The sequence below is a fragment of the Pocillopora verrucosa genome, chromosome 4 (genome assembly GCF_036669915.1).
Source record: "Pocillopora verrucosa isolate sample1 chromosome 4, ASM3666991v2, whole genome shotgun sequence".
NCBI lineage: Eukaryota > Metazoa > Cnidaria > Anthozoa > Scleractinia > Pocilloporidae > Pocillopora > Pocillopora verrucosa.
In genome coordinates this window covers 16,170,539-16,192,755 of record NC_089315.1, presented here as the reverse complement: position 1 = coordinate 16,192,755, position 22,217 = coordinate 16,170,539, and the positions used below count along the sequence as shown (strand labels likewise).

The 22,217-nt window shown below is 37.8% G+C and overlaps 1 long non-coding RNA gene and 1 pseudogene across 2 annotated transcripts; both read right to left on the bottom strand.

Moving 5' to 3' along the window:
* Positions 1–112: 112 nt before the first annotated feature.
* LOC136280314 (tetratricopeptide repeat protein 28-like) lies at positions 113–3,046 on the bottom strand (annotated as a pseudogene).
* Positions 3,047–5,327: 2,281 nt separating this feature from the next.
* LOC136280570 (uncharacterized) lies at positions 5,328–20,454 on the bottom strand. Of its 2 annotated transcripts, none has more exons than XR_010717331.1 (7): positions 20,369–20,454; positions 15,739–15,900; positions 15,087–15,266; positions 14,440–14,633; positions 10,912–11,008; positions 10,458–10,569; positions 5,328–7,772 (listed from the first exon to the last, which is right to left on the bottom strand). It is a non-coding gene; the product is annotated as an uncharacterized lncRNA (long non-coding RNA). The 2 variants fall into 2 exon arrangements; XR_010717330.1 differs by lacking the exon at positions 20,369–20,454 and adding an exon at positions 19,378–19,714.
* Between the last annotated feature and the right edge of the window lie 1,763 nt (positions 20,455–22,217).

The following is a 22,217-nucleotide window of genomic DNA, read 5'->3' as shown; positions in this document are numbered from 1 at the left end:
TTTTTCATTTGATACTGATTGGTACAAAGTCACGGATCTTTGTCCTTTGAATTGGTGACCTATGTTTCCGATCTGTTCGCGTCAGGGCTCTCCTTGACCTGTTGGAATCTGACTACGAATTCTGTTGAGAAAGGAAAAACAACAAACTATGCTTAGTGCAATGCAATGTAGTGTAATTCAATGCTGTTGCATATTATTTTCAATCCCTTTACTTTGTTTCCTGTGGGTTTAAATTTGCAAAGGAGGAACGCAGAGGTTTCTTTGCGTATTCTGTCTCTAATGGTGATTTTTTGTTTCGAAGTCGTTCTCCTATTTTTACGTGCAGTATCGGGCTTGAAATTTAAAACGCTTCAACTAAAGCAAATAGAATGAAACCAAAGGAGGTACCATACATTTATAATATGAAGCAACAATAGAAATTATAAGATTCGCGAATGGTAAAGAAAGTAGATCTAGAAACTATTTGTTATTATTACGAACATCATCGCGAAATAGAGAAACAACAAGATGAACTAAATAAGGGGCACCAGCGAAAAGTTTGCAATCTAGGCATTTACTTGCATTTCCTTGGTCAAAAACCATCAACTTCAACGCGTCAGTCGCGACTTGTTTGTTAGCAAGTTAAAAAAAAAAGGAGAAAATAACATTGAGAAGATCGGCCATCAGCAGCGGCCCAAATCTTGGGTTCAAGTAATAAAAAAAAAATGTGAAGGAACACCTGTTTACAAAATGGAAGCCAAAGATCGATACTCACTTACACGAGTGAAGAAACAGTCAGTAACAGCTGTAATACTTTTGTATGGAGCTAAAAACTCTCCGAGTTCTAAATTCTTACCTTCCCATCGAAATTCAATTTGACGTCATCTCCAAGTAGGACAAATGGTGCCCAGTACTTCATATCATTGTACTCTGATGATTCTCGCATTACACTTATGGAAAGGTGAAGGGCTTCACTCGTACTCATTTTTTCATGGATCATGCACTTGTAAAATATGGTCATAAAAACCCTGGTGGCTTCATCGTCTACAGCCCACATTGACATTAGAACTGAAAGGGCACCCGAACACCAGAAATGCACGGGCGATCCCAACCACTCCTTCGGCTGCAAGGATCTTTCCTCGAGCACTGTGACAACAGCTGAGTACCACTAATTTAGCTTTAATACGAACCCCAGCAACCTCTCTCGTCATTAGGATGCAACCCTCTTTCTTTGGAACACCCCTAAGGGATTTATTGGGTGCAAGAGCTATTTCTCCTCTATCGGCATCACCATGGGCTGCGATGTGCACCAAGCTCACATCTTGAATTCTTCGCAAAACTTCATCCTTTGTAGCCTCTTCTCCAGCAAGACATGGCTTTTGAAGCATTTCTGATATCATTTCTGCCTCTTCTCTAGCTTTCGGTAATGGAGGCAACTCCACAACATTTCCATCAATGTTTATACAGCCTACCTTCGGATCTCCCACAATAAGTGCTCCAGCCTGGATGTGAAAGTTCTTTGGTGAGTCAAGAATAAGTTTCAGGGTTGTAAGAGAGGGAACGAGGCGGACCCTATACGCTTGCGAAAAGAGGTTATCGGATGAATCCAGCAATGCAGAAAAAGGAATAAGAAACCACAGCCCCTCCGGGACAATCACGATCTCTGGACCCTCGATAACATCAGCAAAAGTAGAGATTGTCAGCTTGAATATTAACTTTAACATTGATTCCAGATTTCCGTGTTCACATTCTCCAGTTTTGTTGGCAGACCTAAATACCTCGCTGTGCCTTGCTGCAGATGGAAACTCACCTCCATAGCATTCTGCCAACGATCGATCCTCGCAGTCAACATTATCAAGCGAATGTAAAATGGTTTTTGTTAATTCCTCCAATATATTCTCTAAATTATCTTCAGGGGAATCTGTCCAGGCAGACTCATAGAAAGATATTCTTCCGTCTTTCTTCAGGAACCAAATCGATATGGGTCCTAGCTGAGTTGCCAAGTAGAGCATATCTGCTTGGTGTTCAGTGACAAGCTCTTTAATGGCATTCAAATTGAGAGCTCTCGAACCACTGGCATTCTCAGTACCATACTTCGCTGAAGGCAGGTCCACAAGACCACGGGCTCTTCCTTGTTCTGCGATGCACATAGCATCATGTTGTTTGCCGAGCTTGATTTGCAAAAAGCAAAGACTTTTGTAGCTTGAGACATTCTGGTCATCTAGCAACAACTTATGTTCATCTGCAAGGTGTGCTCGCATCTCTTCGTGGCAACGTATGCTTTCCGAAAAACACTGGACCACTTCAGGTAGATTGTTCCTCTTTACAAGACTTATGCCTAAGCTTTGGTTTACCCAGCGTTCGCCATCTCTTAATCCAAGTTCTTTCATGATTTGGAGTGCCCTTTTACGATACTCGACTGATTTTTCAATCTGCCCCAATGCGAAATATGCAGTACCAAAGTTTGAGTAGCAGTCTCCTTCGCCGCAATGATCTCCGGTTGCCTTACATATTTCAAGGTCTTTCGTGAAATATTAAATTGGTTCTTCGAAGAGACCTTGATAGTACAGTGCATTACCAATGATACTCAAGGGAGCTCCATGTCCGAATTCCAGTTGTTCGCCCATTTTGAGACTTCTATTCGCATAGTGAATTGCTTTTCTATACTGACCGAGGTTGTTGTAGGTTTTGCCAAAGGCCAAGTAGCACTGATATTTACCTGGCTGGTCTGCCATAGCTGTTTTGATACTAAGAGCTTCCTTGCAACACTCGATAGACCTTTCATACTGCATAAATATATTACAAATCTTGGCTTGACTGAGTAGGATATCTCCTTCTTCTGTTTTGTAACCAAGTGAACGAATTGTTTTGAGGGCTTCTTCATTATATTTCAAGGCTGTTGCGTAATCTCCACGATGGAGGTAATAGCTTGAAAGAGGCAGCTTCTTCCCTCACCTTGTCTGATTCCTTTAAGTCGAAAAATTTTAAGTCCCTTTTCGTAGTACTCGATGGCTTTCTCATTTTGGTCTAAAACATGGTAAGCGGCACTCAAATTGGTGTAGGCCATTGCTTCTCCTTCCCAATCATGAAACTCTATGCTGGTTTTCAGGTCTTTTTCTAGATAATAAATCCCTGAATATCTAGAAGGCGCGAGAAACACGTGTCTCAGCCATCCCTACAAAAGTTCTTTTATACACTCTGATGAGGCCGAAGTAATTAAGAAGGTAGAAATGCACATTTCTATAAAATGCTTCTTTCATTTTAATTAGCCTTCGTAAACACCAATGCAACCGAGATTTCTTGTTAATGATGTTCGGATGTTGAATGGCTCAAGTGATTTTCTTTTTGTTTCGAAATAACACGATTTTTTTCACAGTAGTCTTACGTTATCCGGCCTTATAAAGCGCTTATCTCATTTCCAGAGTTTTTGTTCCCTTGACTAATGGTCGGGAAAGAGATATTACTTTCTGCTGGATAAGCGTAACAGAGGCTCTGGGAACAAGGTTGCGAAAAGCGCCAGAAAACTTTGGTTTCCCTGTGAAAAAATTAAGATAATTAACTTTACTTTACAAACACTATTCAAATTAAAAGAATCTCAATCTCAATTGACGTTTTAGAGTGCACTAAATTAAAAGCAATCTCTGAGGGAGTCAGGGAAGGGCTGATATACGTCTTAGCGTCGCATATGACTCTGCCGCTAAAAATTTGTCTAAGTGTTTTCAAACTCACACACACACACACACACACATACGCACCTTTGGCAACTTGTGAGGACTGTGTTTACACACAGCGCTTGCGGGGACCCCCCCTTCTGCTGGCAGTATCAAAGCAAAAACTACGATGTTTGATAGCTTGTTTGCCTTACTCTTTATACACTTGATTAGAATTGAAGAAATTTCAATTTTTCTTGTGGGGACTTCCTTATGGGGACCTGTCCATTACTCAACTTTGCCTACTTGTGGGTACTACTTTTAATATAAGACTTGTGAGGACATACTTACCTAACTTGTGGGGTCTCTGTTTCCACACCCCTCTTATGAGGACCACCTCTCCTTTTGCTGGAGAAGGCGAAGAAGTTTTGCTGAAGGCCTGGTACTTTCCTACAGCCGAAGAAAACCCTCGTGATTAAATACTAATAATGAAGGCCTGTTAGCGTAATCGCCTTTGCAGTCGTTGTTTGGTCTTGCAATGGGAGAGAGATTGCACTGCGTGGCGAGACTAAACAACGGCTGCGACGGAGACTACCGCAAGTGTGACACCAATGCAGTTTAGTGTTGCTTAAAACTATTCAGACACCAGTGACAATAGACCAGAAAAACACCTGTGTCTAAATTCATTTCAGATAAATTGGATGGGTCTTTTTTGCTCTCCATTGAAAGAAATTTTTGTCGGAATCTTTTGAAGTTAATACTTTTTCTCTTTTTACAAAAATGAAAACGTCAGTCACTTAGTGTCCCACCTGAACTTATCCATCCAAAGAAATAACTTTTGCACGCATAGCATGCCTACAATGAAGGATGACTGCGACTTAAGGAAGCCCAACTGAAAAAATCTCAAAAGTGACCCTTCAATTTGGGATAAAATACTCTTTGCAAGAAAGACCTAATCTTTATCTTTCAAATTCGAAACTCAAACCTGCGGGTATCTTTCTGTGAAGAAGGCAAGAGACAGTTGATATAACTCGAATCCTGTAATGTTTACAACAAAAGTCCAACGGTCACGCTTTAAATAACACCAACTCGACAGTAATAATTTTAGGAAAAGGGCACAAAAATATTTATTGTAAAAGCTTTCTGAATTCGGCTTCTTTGATTAAGAGATGGCTTTTCAGTTTGGTGTATGAAAAACCCATGATAGTGGCCAACTGGAGGAAAGGCAATACTTGACAAATACAAGTTGAGCACTACAATGGGTTCCATTTTGGTAACACACCCTTTTTTTTAACGTCTAATTTGGGGGCTGAGGTTGAACGTTCTTTTTTATGTAATTTGAGTCTGAAAACTTTCTTAAGATGTTCTGAAACTTTTATTATTACGGACTAAATTCGACCACAATCTGAGTTGTTCTTCAGTTTATCGTACATCAATGAAAACCGCATTCTTAAGTATTTGAGTTTATTGTCCTGTTTGACCACAGTTTAACATTTCTTTTGCCTTTATTTATTCTTCTCATAAAAAAAAGATAAAAAAGATGAGCAAAATGAAAAAGTTCTCAACTGACTCTCAGCCTGGGTATGTTCTAAGAATGTTTTAAAAATTTGGGCTAATCTCAGCCTAAACGTTCCTATTAAAAAGGTTCTTATAAAAGAAAAAAAAGGATCTAGTACTTGAAACTTAATTAATATTGGCTTCCATCCTACACGTAGCATATATATAGGCCAGACTGCTAAGCCCTCCTCATAATCTTGGAACTTCAGGTGGTTTTTCACAAAAAAAGAAGGCAAGAGAAGTTTGAAGTTAATGTAACTGTAACACTTTAATATAATTTAAAGCAGCGATGTCTATTTAACTGTCACAGGAGAGTTATCAACCAAAGCCACTCACCAGTGAGTAGAGCAGATATTCTGCATCTCATGTTGCAGGCATCTTTTTAGTGAGATTGGCAATAAAATTGTATGCTAATGAGATACTAAAATTTAACTTGAGACGTAGTTTGTTTGCGCAACCCTCTGATGTTGGTTTCACAATGCTTGCTCAATAACAGTTCAATTTAACCACTTTAGTTATAAGTTTTTTTTGTTAAAATCATTATGCAAAACTCTCTCATTGTTTTTGCTTATACTCCAGAAATGAAGCACTCTTAGTTAGTGTATACTAAAATCCACCTCTGGAATTATCGATGATCAAGTGTAAGAGACTTAAAAACCGTAAAAATTCTGGATATAACCCTTAGCTCATAATTTCATAGGACCTTTCTGTTGGAAAGAAGATATTGACCAATTAAAATCTAGTTAGGCCTACAAATGGATGGCAAATTGCCTCTAATATTTTGCAAAATACATATAACAATACTGCATTGTATATATTTATAACTTAACAAGGCCGGATCAGTGGTTACAACCTATAATGCAATACTGGCTGAAACTACACCCTTTAACCAAACAGTAATGATATGGATAAAAAAAAATTCTGTTTAGTCATATTAAGAATATTGGCGGGTATGTAAGGTCTACAGAGCTTACTATCAGGATGTATAAATTTGAGAATTTGGTAGCTTATATCGAGGTTGGGTACTTTAATATAGGCTTATATCCAAATGTTCAGGGTGTATTTTTTATAACAGTATAACCCAAACATTTGCAGGAGCCTTAGATTCTGGCGGATTATACAATTCACTAAAAAATGTAAGCGCAGGAGTATTTATAAGAAGTCTTGGTAGGGCTCACCATCGGTAACAGTGATTACGTGATGAGAATCTATAGAAACTTTAAAATGATTGATAAAATAAAGGGGAGCTCTATTACTTTTGAAGAAAATTGAGGCAACTGGAACAAACTATTTGCCTTTGAATCAGGAGACCCACACAAACTTTGACTATTAGTAATTTTTTTAAATATTGGGAAATGCAAAGCAAAACACCCCTTAACTATCATAATATTAGCAATTATGTCCAACATCATAACGAATATACTAATAATCTCAGTTGTATTTTGTTGTCCTTGCAGCTCTTGGGGTGAAATTTTAGCAAGGTAACAGGGTAGTCATCAAGGGCAGGGGACCAGGGAGTTTCCTTAGCGACTATGAAGTTGACCACTGGCCACTTTCATAGAGGATAGAATAAAAATAGAACCAAAAAGGAAATCCCTAGCTGCTTAATTTCCTGCCTTCTTTCTGTAGTTACCCAGAAACTTGAGATCTTTGTGACAGCCCTGAGATTGGAAGAGTTTGGCAAAACAGTAGGTTACCTTGTACAGGATTACTTATACTTTGAGATAACAAAAACAGAACGATTCTATTAGCTATACTTAGGGGCAAGAACCTGCTTTCTCTTGTCAATCTGATTTTTCACAAAGTATTAAACAGCATGCCGGTCCTTAAGTTGTTTGTATTTTAAAAGCAAGTGTTGCACTAAATGCACCATTTGCTTTTAAAATACAATTCTAAAAGTTTAGTTTTCTCAATAACGTCATTGTTTGACAAAGTTAAATATGTGATGCCAAACCCTTTCAATTGGTTATATCTTAATACTCCAATCAAGAGCTACATAGAGCACTCTTAGTTTGTGTAATACTGAAATCTACCTCCATAATTATAAATGACTGAAAGTTGAAATAATGTAAAAATTCTGGACACAACCCTAAAATCCTATTTTTAAGGAAGCTTATTTTTAAATTTTGTCCAATTATAAAATTTTGAGTTGGAATTACAAGTGGATAACATATTGATTCTAAGACTTTTAAAAGTTTTGATGTCAATACTACAGTGTATATCATTTTACACTTGACAAAGCCAATTTAATGGAGGATTGGTGGCTTACACTGTGGGGGGTATTTTGGAATTGGCCTATATCCAAAAATTTATGGTAGAATTTAACATATTCTATTTGTCGTTGAATCACAGTGTACCCACGCAAACTGTGACGGTAAGTTTTTTTTAAAATATTGGAGATGTTTGGAAACAGCAAAAAACTCCTTAATTATCATGAATTACTGTTTTTTGTTGTCCTTGCAGCCATTGAGGTTGAATTTTAGCAAGGTATTAAGGGTTGTCATTAAGGGTGGGGAAAAAATGAACTAGGGTGCTTAAAAACTGCCTCCTTCTCTTCTTCTGTACATAAAACATAGGCATCTTACTCTGTAAAGAAAATCAAAATGAGCATAACAAGTAAGCTTTACGCTAAAACTGACTCCTCTTATAATTATAACATTTTCTCTACTTACTCTTTGACTTTGACATTCCCCGGTCCTCATTTTCCATGTCCATATGACTGCTGCGTTTTTCGGGGGGGGGGGGGAGGGGGAGGGTTGATTTCTTTGCAAGTAGTCCCCGTAAGTAACTGTGTATTAGCATGTCGCCACAAGAATGGCAAGTAGTCCCCATAAGTAGTTGCGTGTTAGCATGTCACCATAAGTACGGCAAGTAGTCCCCATTAGTAGCTATGTAGAGCTTTTCCCTTTAAAGTGCCTATGACACGAAATTTTGAAATTTTTTATTTTGCATTTTCTGGTTGATAGCTGTATTTAAAATTGGAGATCATTAACCATAGCGCTTAGCGAGTTCTCCATGACCAATTCTTTTTTGTATTGAAAGTACGATTTGGCGGCCAAAAAGTGTCGCCATTAAGCGAGTGGCCAAAACGATCATGTTTAGCTGTGACGTAGAAAACTGTGAAGACGCGTAAGCAATTATGGTGGAGAAAGGAGAAATATAAAAGAGAGGACGAACATAGTGCGAGGCTGGAGCGCCAAATGATGTTCGCTACAAGAATAATACACATAAACCGGGCATTTATATACACTACTTTCTAAATGATGTAGCTGTATGGCCAAAATGGACGCTTTCGATCGTCGACATCGAGGAGATTCTACTCTTTAATGTCGTCGGCCTTATTCTCCGTACCGGCTTCGAAGACGCCTGTTACGAACACATACCACAAATCAGGGTAAGATAACCGATGAATTCAGCTAAAACGAATGCTGATTAAGGGCCCTGTTTCCACACTATATACGATTGTTCAACATTCTTTCCGGCTGACATTTCGCAAATGAAAAGTGGTGAGCTCCTTCTTGATGTTTATTTCACGCGCTTGAGATGTACTCACAATTTTTGTCTTTCCACATGACTACGTTTGCGCTTTTCTTATCGTATGAATATCATACCAATTGTAGTTTCCATCGCATTTTGATAAAAGATTTACATCAACTGTAATGAAGTTAAAGCCCTTTCCTGAGCTGACCGATATCCTGTTGCGTGAACAGTGCGCAACCTCTGACGGATACTGGCATAAAAACAAGCTTAAAGGGGCCGTGTATTCTCCTAACCTAGGTTTCCGAAAATCCATCTCATGAGCTATCAATCCCCCCTACCCTCAAGAAACCAAAAGTAGCAATATTAGCAATTTCATTGGGATAACAGCACCGCAACGATATAAATAAGGAAACACAAATTTTATTGAATTAGATGGTAACGAATTCAAGTGCCGTATGAAAGTCGATGCGTACAAAATATTCATTTATAATGTCAGTTATTTCCTTTGTGCGGAATGGGTCATATGGCAATGCTGCACTAAAACTAAATAAGGTTTTTTTCTATTAAAATGCCTATATGAGATTAACTTGAATCGGATGACTATAAACTTACTCTTTTTCCTTTCGGTTTGACCGGCTCGACGACCGTGACCATAGCCTCTGCCTTTGCAATCTATGGGAGAAGGAGCAACTTGCAGTAGAACTGGCCGATTACTCCTCGGTGGAAAATCATCGTGCCTCGTGATACGACTGATTCTTTCTTCAAAAGTTAGCTTTTGGTTTACCAAGGGAATTTCTCTACAGCAACGAAACACTAGAGCACTGACCGAGGGGAACCTACGTCGCACGTAGTGCGAAGGAATAAAATGTTATTGCAACAGAAACGAACAGAGCTATCCACAAAACACAAGCGCAGCAAACTAGACATTCAGTAACGGGAATTTTTGTTCTAATCTTGACCTAAACAACGCAAGCGGGAAACTGCCTTTATCAGTCTTCGTAGAAATCTTCGTTTGATGCAGCGCGGTTCTCCTTCTTAGGGCTGAACCGTACTCGCAACTTTCATTTCTTCTTTATAACTTGAGTACGATGTATTACAACTCTCGGTAGAGCTTACTTAAGGTAGGTAGACATCGCTATCGGTCGTTATTTCAAAATTATTTCAGCGCTGACTTATACAAAATTGCAAGATGTGAAAGGTATTTTGGTGTCGACTGAGAGTTTTCACAGTTTTCTACGTCATCAGCCGCTAATTCGTTAACAGTCCACGGGACACTTTTAAGACAAAAGCACTTTAGGGCCCGGAAAAACCGAGTTTTAAGTCTGGGACTATTCTTCAATCGGAATTGGTTTGTACATATGATAAGCTAAATATTTACGCAAAAAAATTCGTGTCATAAGCTCTTTAAGAATGGCAAGTAATTCCCATAACTAGTTGTTTTAGGATGTCCCCATAAGTATGGCTGGTAGTCCCCATAAGTAATTGTTTTAGCATGCATATCCCCTTATGCACGGGAATCTACGAACGCGTGGCCGCCATTTTGAAAAAGTGACCGATGTACCCTGGGACGAAGTTGGCAGCTAAGCATGAAACGGTCTAGGATCGCTTCCTAGTGTAGTTCAACTTGGTAAGTGACCGATCTTTCCTCTCTCTTTTTTAACATAGTTAGCACCTTAAACGTGTTTGTGAAGAACAAAAAAATGTGTAGTTTATGGCTCTCAAGAACAATATAGACAGAAGAACAAGAGAAATAAGTTATGAAATTGAAACCACCTACAATCTTGTACTCACCATTTCAGTCATTTTCCGCCAGTGTTTTCCTTGTGAACTTTCTTTTTTCACCTTGACCGACTGTAAGAAGAAGCTTGCTCACTTTGGGGGTTTTTGAAAGGTTGCGGGTTTCCTACAAAAACAAGAAGGATTGATAAACCTTTCACTACAACGTTCTAGGAACATTTGAAAATGTTGTTGTAGTAATTTATCACCAAGTAATGGGCTTACTTATATGAAGTATATACCCTTCCTGGTTTCATTGTTGTTGTCAGGCAATGTTTTTGGTCAGTCAGTTTGAGTGCCTTAAAGAAGCTCAATTCCAGAATTTTCTTGACATTTTCCTTGATAACTGGAGACTTTGTTGAAGTTAGAGATAAAAATACGACTTAAATAAGATTTGGACTAAGATAGGGCGAGCATGCTATGTTATAAGCATGTTTAAAAGTATTATTATCATAATAATCATTATTACCTGACACAGAATGAAGGACTTTTTCAGGTGCATTTTTCTGTGATGCATTATTCCACCGTTGTAAGAAGAAGGAACTGGAGATGTAGATTTCTTTCCCCTTTGAATTCAAGAGGAAAAATAGTGAGTTATGCTGAAAGTCTTGTTTATGGCGAGACTGGAACAAATAAAAAAAAAGCTTAATTACTATAATTTGAAACTTCTAAGCTAGGAAAGCATTATAAATATATATGCCCCAGTGGGAAAAAAAGAAGTTGATGAGAGATTCCTGGGCCCAGTTGTTCAAAGGCCAATAAGCATTAACCCAGGGTCAAATTTTTATCCAAGCTTCTTTATTCTTTCTTTCAAAAGCCTTTTTTGGATAACCTTCTCTTTTCTTTTCATAGCATCCAATTTTTAAATTGGAGACAAAAAGAATTGTATTGAATTTTCATTTAAAGCTTTCAGATCTGGAACCAGATTTCACACTTAGCCTGGATTATCTAAACCTGGCTTTGAAGAACTCAGGGATAAGTTTCTAAAGAAACTGTGGTGCTGCGTCGGTGGGAGAGTATAGCAGGTAATTTAGTGTTAACAACTGGGTTGAAAACGTAAATTAGCCACCGTAAAGGGTAAAAAAGCTGACGTTTCGAGCGTTAGCCCTTCGTCAGAGCGATTAGAGGAATTGTGGGTTGTGTGTGGTTTATATGTAGAAAGTGGAGCTACGCCATTGGTGGGAATTAGTGACGAGAAAACAGGAATAAATTAGTTGAATGAAAAGCGCTCGTTGATTCCGTGGGGATTAAGGGTGCCGATTTCAAATATAAATTTTTGTTCTAGTGTTTTACGGCTTTCCGAACTGCCTAGATGTAAGGAAAGGCCGCAAACTGCCATATGCTGTTTAGAATGATAAGGAAGATTAAAGTGTCTAGCGACTGGTTTGGGTTTGGATGCGTCCTTGTCATTTCTTTCCACATCGCGAAGGTGTTCTCGGAATCGGTCACCCAGTCGTCTTCCTGTCTCGCCGATGTATAACTTATTGCAATAAGTGCAAGTTATGCAGTAAATAACATTGGCGGAGGTACACGTAAAGTGATCAATGATCTTAATGGATCTTTTGGGTCCCGATATTTTCTCTACGTTATGAATGAAAGGACAAGTTTTGCATCGTGAGCGAGCGCATTTAAAAGTTCCAGATTGGTCATTGGTATGAAATGAACTCCTGACTAAAAAGTTGCCTATGTTTTTATCACGTTTGAATGAAATAAGTGGGGGTTGCGAAAAGATAGTGCCAGTCTCTGAATCGTTTTGGAGTAATTTAAAATTTTTAAGAATGATAGATTTAACTGCGTGGTTGTGAGGGTGAAATGTAAGAGTAAATGGAATGCGGTCCGTGTTCTCCTTCTCGGCCGTTTGTAGTGCTGCCTGTCGATCGATTTGTTGGGCACGGTGGTAGCCCGCTTGAACGACAGAAACAGGATAGCCGCGTTTATCGAAAAACTGGCACATTGCCTCTGATTTTTCGGAAAAATCAGAGTCGTCAGTACATAAACGACGAAGTCTGAGAAACTGTGAAAAAGGTATGGAGTTCTTGACGTGTGATGGATGTGAGGATGTATACAACAAGTAACTATGTGAATCTGTAGGTTTGTAGTAAACACTAGTACATAAGCCGTTGCCTTCAATTGAAATTTTGATGTCTAGAAAAGCCAAAGAAGTGTCGGAAATTTCCCAGGTATATTTAAGGGCCGGATGAAAGGAATTGACGGCGGTTATAAATTGAGTGAGCTCCTCTTTGGTAGAGGAGGTAGCGCCGATGCAATCGTCAATATAGCGGCCGTAGAGTTGAGGTTTTGGGCCGTGGTATTGGCTAAAAAATTGATGTTCGATAAAACCTACAAAAAGATTGGCGTAGCTGGGTCCCATTTTAGTACCCATGGCCACGCCATTAGTTTGTTTGTAGTAGTTACCACCGAATGAAAAGCAATTGAGTGTGAGTACTAGTTCGGCCAGACGGAGTAGTGTTTCAGAGCTAAGTTCCTTAACAGTGCGTTGATCGAAAAAATGTTTGAGGGAATGTTTGAAGAACTCAGCCCGAAAAAGGATTTGGAAACCCCCCCTTACAGAAATTCTTTGAAATTAGGGAGCATGATCAGTTCAGTATACAAAAGTGTAAGTAAGTGAGAGTAGAACATGACCTGTCTATGGAAATTTGACTGAAGCAGTTATACAAAATGGGCAACGTTTGTTTAGCAAGGACAACTACTGTGGAACTGAATGGCCAGATTAAGAGATGATCATACCGATGATCAGACAAAAATCACTCCAAATTAAAACAATCCAACCAGTCAATAAAATAAATCTGATTAGTTTAAGATTGATCACTAATTGTGTTATTGTACTAGTTTGATGTTTCTTTCCAGTTTGTATCTCCCTTACAATGCCATTTCGTAAAATGATTACTCTCTGATACCCCCGTGTGGCAAGTGGTCGCTTATTTCAGCATAACAAGTTCCTTTTCCTTCAAAATATGTCAGGTAATTGCTTTATATGTGGCTATCAATATAAATTTAGTGACTACCTTTAAATTAAGCCAAATTGAAAGGCAGAGATTCTAATTATTCGATTGCTTTGTAATTCGGTTCATCGTTTACCCAGCATTCCTTATCATACAACCCAAGTTTCCACTCGTGACATTGCTGCAAGGAGTTTGCAGATATTTAGTTATTCTGATTCATGGAGTAAACATCCTTAGTTGTTTTGATATTTATCCGGAATTGTTCATCAACATCAGCCATGTTGTTGCTCTCGTTCATATTTTGTTCTTTGTTGCGTTGCACCTTACTCTCAATTTTGCCATCTTTTACTGGCATCTTACCTTCATTAACTACATGGTTAAGAAAAAGGAATGTAACAGTCTTTCTCTTGTTTTGTGATACTTAGTTTGAATATATGATAATCATTATTTCTTAGTAGAGCCAAACTTCATTTAATAACTTTAACTCTTCTATTTCAAAACCACCATCTTTTGACGCATTAGTTACGGGGAGTTTTGTCTGAGAATGTCTTTCGAAGCTATTCAAACCGTTTCTTTTAGTCACTTTGAGGGTCTGAAGAGCGAGAACTGTCCAAAACACCATTTATAGATACTGTTCTTTCAGATGCAAATCATAAGCTTCCGCAGTTTGGTTATGCACAAAAGCAGTCTTACACCTTTCACTTTTACTCCTCCCCTTTTCTTGCACTTTTCTTACACCATTGTTTTACTTTTAGCCGTGGTAGTAATAGTTCATTGTTTTTATGATTTTTAAGGCTTTTGTTTGGTTGCAACTTACCTTTGACGTTGGAAGAGAATGTATAATGATATTTATGAAGACATTTGAAATGGCAAAAGCCACTTGCAAAAAACTCAGTGGGGATTTAATATTGGAAAACTACTTCTGTAACAGCAAAAAATTTCTTTCATTTTCCAAAGGGCCCTAAGAACTGATTGGTTTAGAGTGTAAGGGACATCTTCAGTTTATATAATAGAGGGTGTGTGTATGTACATACCAGTTTCCAAGGAGTCTGCAAATAGACAGTTATTGATCTGATTCAGGGAGTAAATCTCTTCAGAATTTGTTGTTACATCCATGTAGAAACTTTCATCATTGTCAGGACTGCTGTTGCCCTTGTTCATATTTTCTTCTTTTTTGTGTTGCACCTTACTGTCCCATTCTTTAGTCCATCTGCCTTGCTCTCGTTACCTAAGTGGTTAAGAAAAAGAAATGTGTAGAGTTTTGCTAATTTGTGTGAAACCAGGAATGAATAATTGGAGCCATCATTTGAAGTATTATTAAAAAAATAATTTTTAGATTGTTTTGACCAAGGACGGTATGAGTTGTCATGATATCTAGACAGATTGTATGGTATTTGCAATATTCATGTTAAGAGAGATTAAGAGTAAATCTAATTCTGGAATGGAGAATTAAATGTTATAATTTTTTATCCTAAGGGCTATGAATGTTCCCCTAAAAACACAAAACAAAACAAAACAAGAAAAAAAAAACAAAATGATCATTAGAAGAGATGGGGCAAACACCCTGATAGCTTATGGGGTCCATTACACTGAAACACAAGCAAAGAAAAGAGTTGCTGCAGTTCTGTTAAGTATGAAACAAGTCTCCCAAAACAGGTAATTAATGGTTAGGTTGCAATACCTTTTAGCTGTCGCCTGGGAAGATCTCTAACTTCATGGTCACAGTGTAGACCTTCACCGTTCCGAAGTCCACAAAGGGCAAGGCACACTTTGTCTTCACCTTTAATCTTTCTCATTTGCTTTATTTATTGGATTATCGTTCTTTAGTCTTCCAAGTCCAGCAGAGAATGTTGCATCAAGGCTAGAAAATCCACAAAAATCAAAGTCATAATTGGAAAAAAGCAATCTCAATTTGTTCCTTGTAAAAGTGTAGTGTAAGGTTTGATGACTTAGTTTCAGTTCTTCCTTCGGTTGTGTGGCGCAGACCAAGCCCATCTAAAATTACACAACTACTTTATTTACAATGAAACTTAAATGCAACTCATGATAAAGCCAAAAAAGTGCAAAAAAAGTACCATATATTTTGATGGTAATTTTATTTCACTTGGAGTAATATGCAAATGATGACAAATCATGAAGCACATTACACACAAAATAGTATGTATTTCAGTATCAGTGATTAACAATCTCATGAAGCCTATTTTGAATTCATTCAGGTCGATTTGTGTACAGTAGTCTTAGGACAGCCTCCCCCACTACCTTAAAATCTTTTTTGTTTAACTTGGCGCTTACGGTTAGTGATGTTTTACTGTATTGTAATTAAAATAACTTACCGTAAACACTTGAATCCATCCTTAAAAAAGAAGAGAAAGCTTCTTACTTCTTCCACATGCAAATCTTCTCTTTGATAACCTTCATCCTCTGAGACAAGTTTCCCTTTATATTGAAGAGGGAGATCACCCTTTGAAAACTTCTCTGTTGGAACACACCTCACCCTTAAAACAAAATTATACCAAATCCGTTGATCATTTTGCTTCCCTTTTTGTGGCTACTTCCTCCTGTGGGAGGCAAAGCCACATATATTATCGAAATGAGTGAGTAGCTGTAAATGAGTTAATCACTCTTAGCCTTAACCCTTAACTCCCAAGATCTGATTGGTAATTCTCCTTTCTAGCTGCTACACATATCCTTACAAATTAGTTGTGAGAATTTGGTGTTAGATCAGGACAACAACTTCTACCTGATAAGTTTGAATATTCTCATTAGCTGTTTGCAAGATAATATAAGGACATTATCGGGAGAAATTTCATGTTGATCACTTCTGGGAGTTAAAGGGTTAGAGATAGAAGAGTTAGGTTCTCGAGCTAGCCCCTATAAATTTACCATTATTATTATCTTTATTATGATTATTTGTTACCATTTAGTTATTGCCTGAATGTCAGTCAATCACTATATTCGCAAATCATCTTTCTCTCCACAAAAAGGGTACTCGTAGATACGTGGGTTACGGCAGTTTACTGTTTTACATGTGAATGGAAATTTTCTGCAACACTACCTTTTAGCATCATGATACAACCCCTAGTTTTCTTCAATGCTATAAAAGTCATACTATATCAGTGGCCTCATGCAAGGTTAGACTGCCTATTTTTTAAGCTCGCAAGAAAAGTAATGTAATTGCCTTTCCATGGTCTATTAGTAATTTCCAAAGCGTTCCAATTTTCTAAAGCTGACCCTCTTCGTCTAAACCATTCTAATAATATTGTTTTTTTGGTATTGTTCTCTTTTGTTTGCTCTATCTGTGTCGCACATATTACCTTTGGCTACGATTTTAGTCGAACAGTTTTTCCCTGAACACAATAAGATGTACGAGGAAGTTTAGCATAAAATAGAGTCTGAATGGGATTGTAGTCTAATGATCTTGGACTAAGAGGAAGAAGGAGTTTTGTTGCAGTTCCATGTCACCTATATGTGGGGTAGCTGTAAAGTACATTGAATTGCCTTCAGTTGGGGATCTGAGAGTCTGACAAAACAGGGTTGTAGCTATAGCCAGCATGAGGCTAACCGATTTACCTCCCTCGGTCATTCTTTGTTGTAAAGGACTGCTACCAAATAAATTAATAAACTGATAAAAAATACATAACCACAAAATTTAAGATCAATAAATTTATACCATTTTTTAAGCTGTGGAGTATTCCGAAGGACGCATTCTTTTGATATCTTAAATCTGAAAAGGCCGCCCTTTTCCTCCAAAAATCTCCAAAAACGGGCTTACGCCAACTTTAAAATCATATATGAAAATGTTGCAACATTTTCATGAATCTTTCCGGTAGTGACAAAATCTCCACTGTGATCCGTATGATTCTGACCTTCCCTTTCTCGCGGGCCGGGCAAAAGACAACAAACGCCCTATTCACGTACATTTTGTAAATTTTTCCAATTAAAACATTTGTCCAATGAATTTACCGTTCCTTTGCTTTTCCTAAAAGATGGCAAGTTGTTTGAGCCCTTTTTTCACTCGAACAGACAACTTTTTTAAATAAACTTCAGTGTTCTACAAAGCTGCACTTCATCGCATAAATTCATAATCATAGTAAAAGGTGATAAGATAACGCGGGTAATTTTATTTTTAGATTATGAAGGGACTCTGTGAATGACCATGGCGCTATATCCACAAAAAGATTACCCCGATTGGCGCCCGTTTTCCAGCAAGGCTTCATTACCTTAATTCACAAATAAATCACATCAAAGGAACGTTTTACTTACGCCGTCTTGAGAAATTTTGCGTCCTTGGGCCGATTTGTACAAATCAATTTTTGGCCTCTCATTAATTTCCCGCCAATTTATTCCCTGTCAAATTTCTCGGTCACTTTCCACCACACGATTCCATCGAAATGCTCTCGCTCTCCTTAGCAAAGTTTTAACCCTTAAATTTATACTTGGTAAACATTGTGATCATCGTATTTACACTTTTTGCCGAGTGATCGGTGATTAAGAACGGGGACCTTCTCAAAAAGATAAATCCGTCTTTTCGTCTCAATTTTACCCAAATTTCTTACTCGACCGACTAAGTGACTTTCTGTACGGCAAATTCTGTTAAATTAAGTTCATTGTTTAAAAAAAAAAGAATTCGATAGCTTCAAATTTATCCTATAATTTCATCATGACAATAACAACAACGAACAACCAGTAACAGCATGCCAAACGATTTTGTGTACAGACCGTGTGGGCACCTTAGGTCGCTATCATCGCAAAAAATTATCTTGAGGGTCATATTGCCGCACAGAGAATATTAGCAACTAAAGACCACGCAAACATGTTATGAACTCGTACTAAATAATATGGCCATTCCCGCACAAGAAAAAAAATTCCGTTTTTTTTTTTTTTTTAACAATTCCCTCGAATTTGAAGTAGATTTTCAGCTAAAATCCAACACGGTAAATTATTTTTAAAGTAAGTTCTGATAAATAACGTCCAGGTTTCTCCATTAAAAGGCTCGATATGCAGTTGTACTTCATCACATAAACTGATCAGCACAGTAATAGATTACAGGATTGCGCGGGAAATTGTGTTTGCAGAGCACATGGGGACTCTTACTATGGCGCTGTATCTCTACGAAAAAGTTACCCCTTGTATTTGATTAGCACCAGTTTCCAGCAAGATTTCATCGCCTTAATTCATACGTAAATCCTATTAACGAAGCATGTTAACTTACGCCGTCTTGAGCAATTTTGTGTTCTTGAGCCACTTTGCACTGTTTTATTTTTTTGCGCGTGTTATTAATTATTACCCGCCAATTTTAATGTCGAATCTGTTGCTGTCTTTCTGCCACACAATTTCATGGAACTTTCTTCGCTCCCCTCAGCGAAGTTTACCTCTCAAGTCCATGGTTTGGAAACATCGTCAAGTCTATTTGGTCATATTATTTTCGCAATTAAATATTTTGCCATGGATATAACCCACCATGTGGGGACCTCTAAATGACGAGAAAACACATCCGTGCATTTTAATTATCATTTCACCCGATTTTATGAGTCGACATAGCCTCTTTCAATAGACATCTTACCAAAAGAAACAATAAATTGTTCTCATTAAGCTTCTGCCCTTTTCTATCGTTAAACTGCTCACGCCTTATGTACAGACATGTCACCATCATGCACCAGATTTTAAGGGGACCTTCGCAAGGAAAAAAGGTGCCCTCTCTTCGCAATTTTATCTGAATTTCTAAATCGACTGATCGAAACGAGCGACTAGATTAAATCCTTTAGACTAAGTTCAATTTTTCCGTTCAAAAGGCTCTGTACTTTCACTTCAACACATAAATTAATCATGATAATCGCGGCAATCAGTAACACTGCACGACTGAGAATTATGTCTTTGGACAATGTGAGGACCATGTTAAAAGTTTGGTGCGATGTCACCCAACAGAACAGAAAAGTGAAAGGTGAAGAACATAACGATGACTTATAGCTTACCTTTAAAATAGTTACATTTTGGCTCCGCTTATACTCCAGATGCAACTGAAGTCTCATGGAACTTGCTATGCTTATCATACTGGCAGTTGCTTATGTTTCATTAACAGATCAGTAAAAAAATGCAAAACATTTGGATTTATCACAACACTTAGAAGTAGAGATAACGCATGTCACGAAAAAACATTTTCACTCGGTTCTTTAGACAAAAAATAGTCTTTTCATCTTTCTTATCCTTTGACAAATTTCGATCACCTTTGGTCCCCTAAATTGTTCGTTGCCCCAAGACCGGAGCAATGGGAACTACAAAAAAAATAAATTTATGCCGTCTAATGTTTCCTATCTTGAACAGATTCACTCACCACTCCGTGGGTCCCCTTAATTAGGGTTTTTGTTTTTCGATACATTACACTAAAGTCAAAACGTTAACAACTTGTATCCCTCTGCTACCGCCAGTAAACGTTTACTCATTGCACTGACTTAGTAGACAGCATAAGCAGCCTTTGTCCACCGAGCATTTTGTTCATTATTTCACCGGACATAGCCTCTTCCGATAAATATCTGACCCAAAGAAACATTAAGTTGTTCTTATTAAGTTTCTGTCCTATCACCAAACTGCTCAGCCTCATGTGCAGACATTTGTTATCATGTAGTGAAAAATTATGGGGACCGTCGCAAGAAAAAAGAAAGCCGCTTTCTCTTCGCAATTTTACCCTAATTTCTTAGTCAACCGTTCAATTCGAAACGACCAGCTAAATAAATTCCCTCAAACTAGGTTCAATTCTTCCCGTGGAAAGGCTTGGTGCTTTCATTTCATCACATAAATTGATCATGATAATCACAGCAATCAGTTACACTGCACGACTAAAATATTGTCTTCGGACAATGTGGGGACCAAGTTAAAATTTGCTCCGTTGTTCACCAAAGATTATCCGGTAGGGACAATGTAGAGCAGAAAAATAAAAGTTAAAGAACATAGCAACTTATAGCTTACCTTAAAATAGTTTCTTATCCATTGACAAATTTCGATCACCTTAGGTCCTCTTAATTGTTCATTGCCCCAGGACCGGAGAAATGGGGACTATACAGATAAACAAGTTAAAAGATCAGTAAAAAAATGCAAAAAATTTGGATTTGTCACAATACTTAAAAGTAGAGATAACGCACGTCACGAAAAAACATTTTTCACTCGGTTTTTCAGACAAAAAAAATAGTTTTTTCATCTTTCTTACCCGTGGACGCATTTCGATCACCTTTGGTACCCTTAATTGCTCATTGCCCCAGGACCAGAGAAATGGGGACTACACAAAAAATAAATTTGTGCCGTTTAATGTTTCTTATCTTTAACAGGTTCCCCTTAATTAGGTTTTGTTGTTTCGATACATAACACTAACGTCAAAAAGTTAACAGCTTCCATCCCTCCTGCTTACCGCCAGTAAACGTTGACTTATTGCACCGACTTAGTTTATAGGAGAAAAAGCAGCCTTCAACCATCGTACTTCTGTTACAGAATTGTGCGGGAAATTTCGTTTGCAGAGCACGTGTGGACTTATTAACTATGGCGCTATATTTTCACAATAACTTTACCCCGTGTATTTGACGAGCACCCGCTTCTAGCAAGATCTTATCTCCTAAATTCATACATATATTCCATCAACGTAGCATGTTAACTTACGCCGTCTTGAGCATTTGTTTTTTGGGGCCAGTCTGTACTGTTTTTATTTTTTTTTGCGTGTGTATTTGATAATTTACCGCCAATTTTTATTTCCAGTTGAATCCATTGCTTTCTTTGTGCGTCAGGATTCCATCGAAACGATATCGCTCTCCTTAGCAAAGCTCCACCTAACAAGCCATTATTTGGTCAAATTTTGAAAAGGACAATTACATTTGCGCTAGAAATTTTACCTAAGTCATAAGCCACCATGTGGGGACCCTAAAAATGACGAGAAAACACATCCGTGCATTTTGATGATTATTTCACCCGATATAGCCCTTTCAAGAGATATCTTACCAAAGGAAAATAAGTTGTTTTCATTAAGTTTCTCGTCTTTTCTATCACAAAAATGCTCATGCCATATGTGCAGACATATCGTTATCTTGCAGTAAAAATTATGGGGACCGTCGCTAGCAAAAAAGAAAGCCGCTTTCCCTTTGAAATTTTACCTGAATTTCTTAGTTATTTGTTCAAAACGAGCAACGAGATTAATTTCCTTAGACTAAGTTCAATTTTTCTTTTCAAAAAATCCCTTGGGGCTTTCATTTCATCACATAAATTGATCATGATAATTTGGCTGATGCGCCATCAACAGATCAGTAGGAAAATGCAAAACAATCAGGATTTGCCAAAACACTTAAAAGTAGAGATAGCGTGCGTCACGAAAAAACATTGTCAATCTTTTTATCCTTTGAAAGTTTCGATTACCCTGAGTCCCTTAGTTGTTAATTGCACCAGGACCGGAGTAACGGGGACTATACAAATAAATAAGTTTATACCCTGTGATCTTACATATCTTTAAATTTATTCCAATTTTCACCAAAGACTATGCGGCAGGGCAACAAAGCAGCTTACTGACCTATAGCTTACCTTTAAAGTAATTACATTTCGACTACGCTTATACCCTAGAAGCGCCTGATGTAACTTAATTCTCGAGGAACTTGCGATGTTTATCAAACTAGTATTGAGCTAATGGGTCTTGGACAAATCAATAGTAAAATGCAGAAAAAATCGGAATCTCCCAAAACACTTAGAGGTGGAGATAACGCGCGTCACCAAAAACATTTTCATTGTTCTTATGCATTGATAAATTTCAATCACCTTAGGTCCCCTTAACTGTTCATTGCCA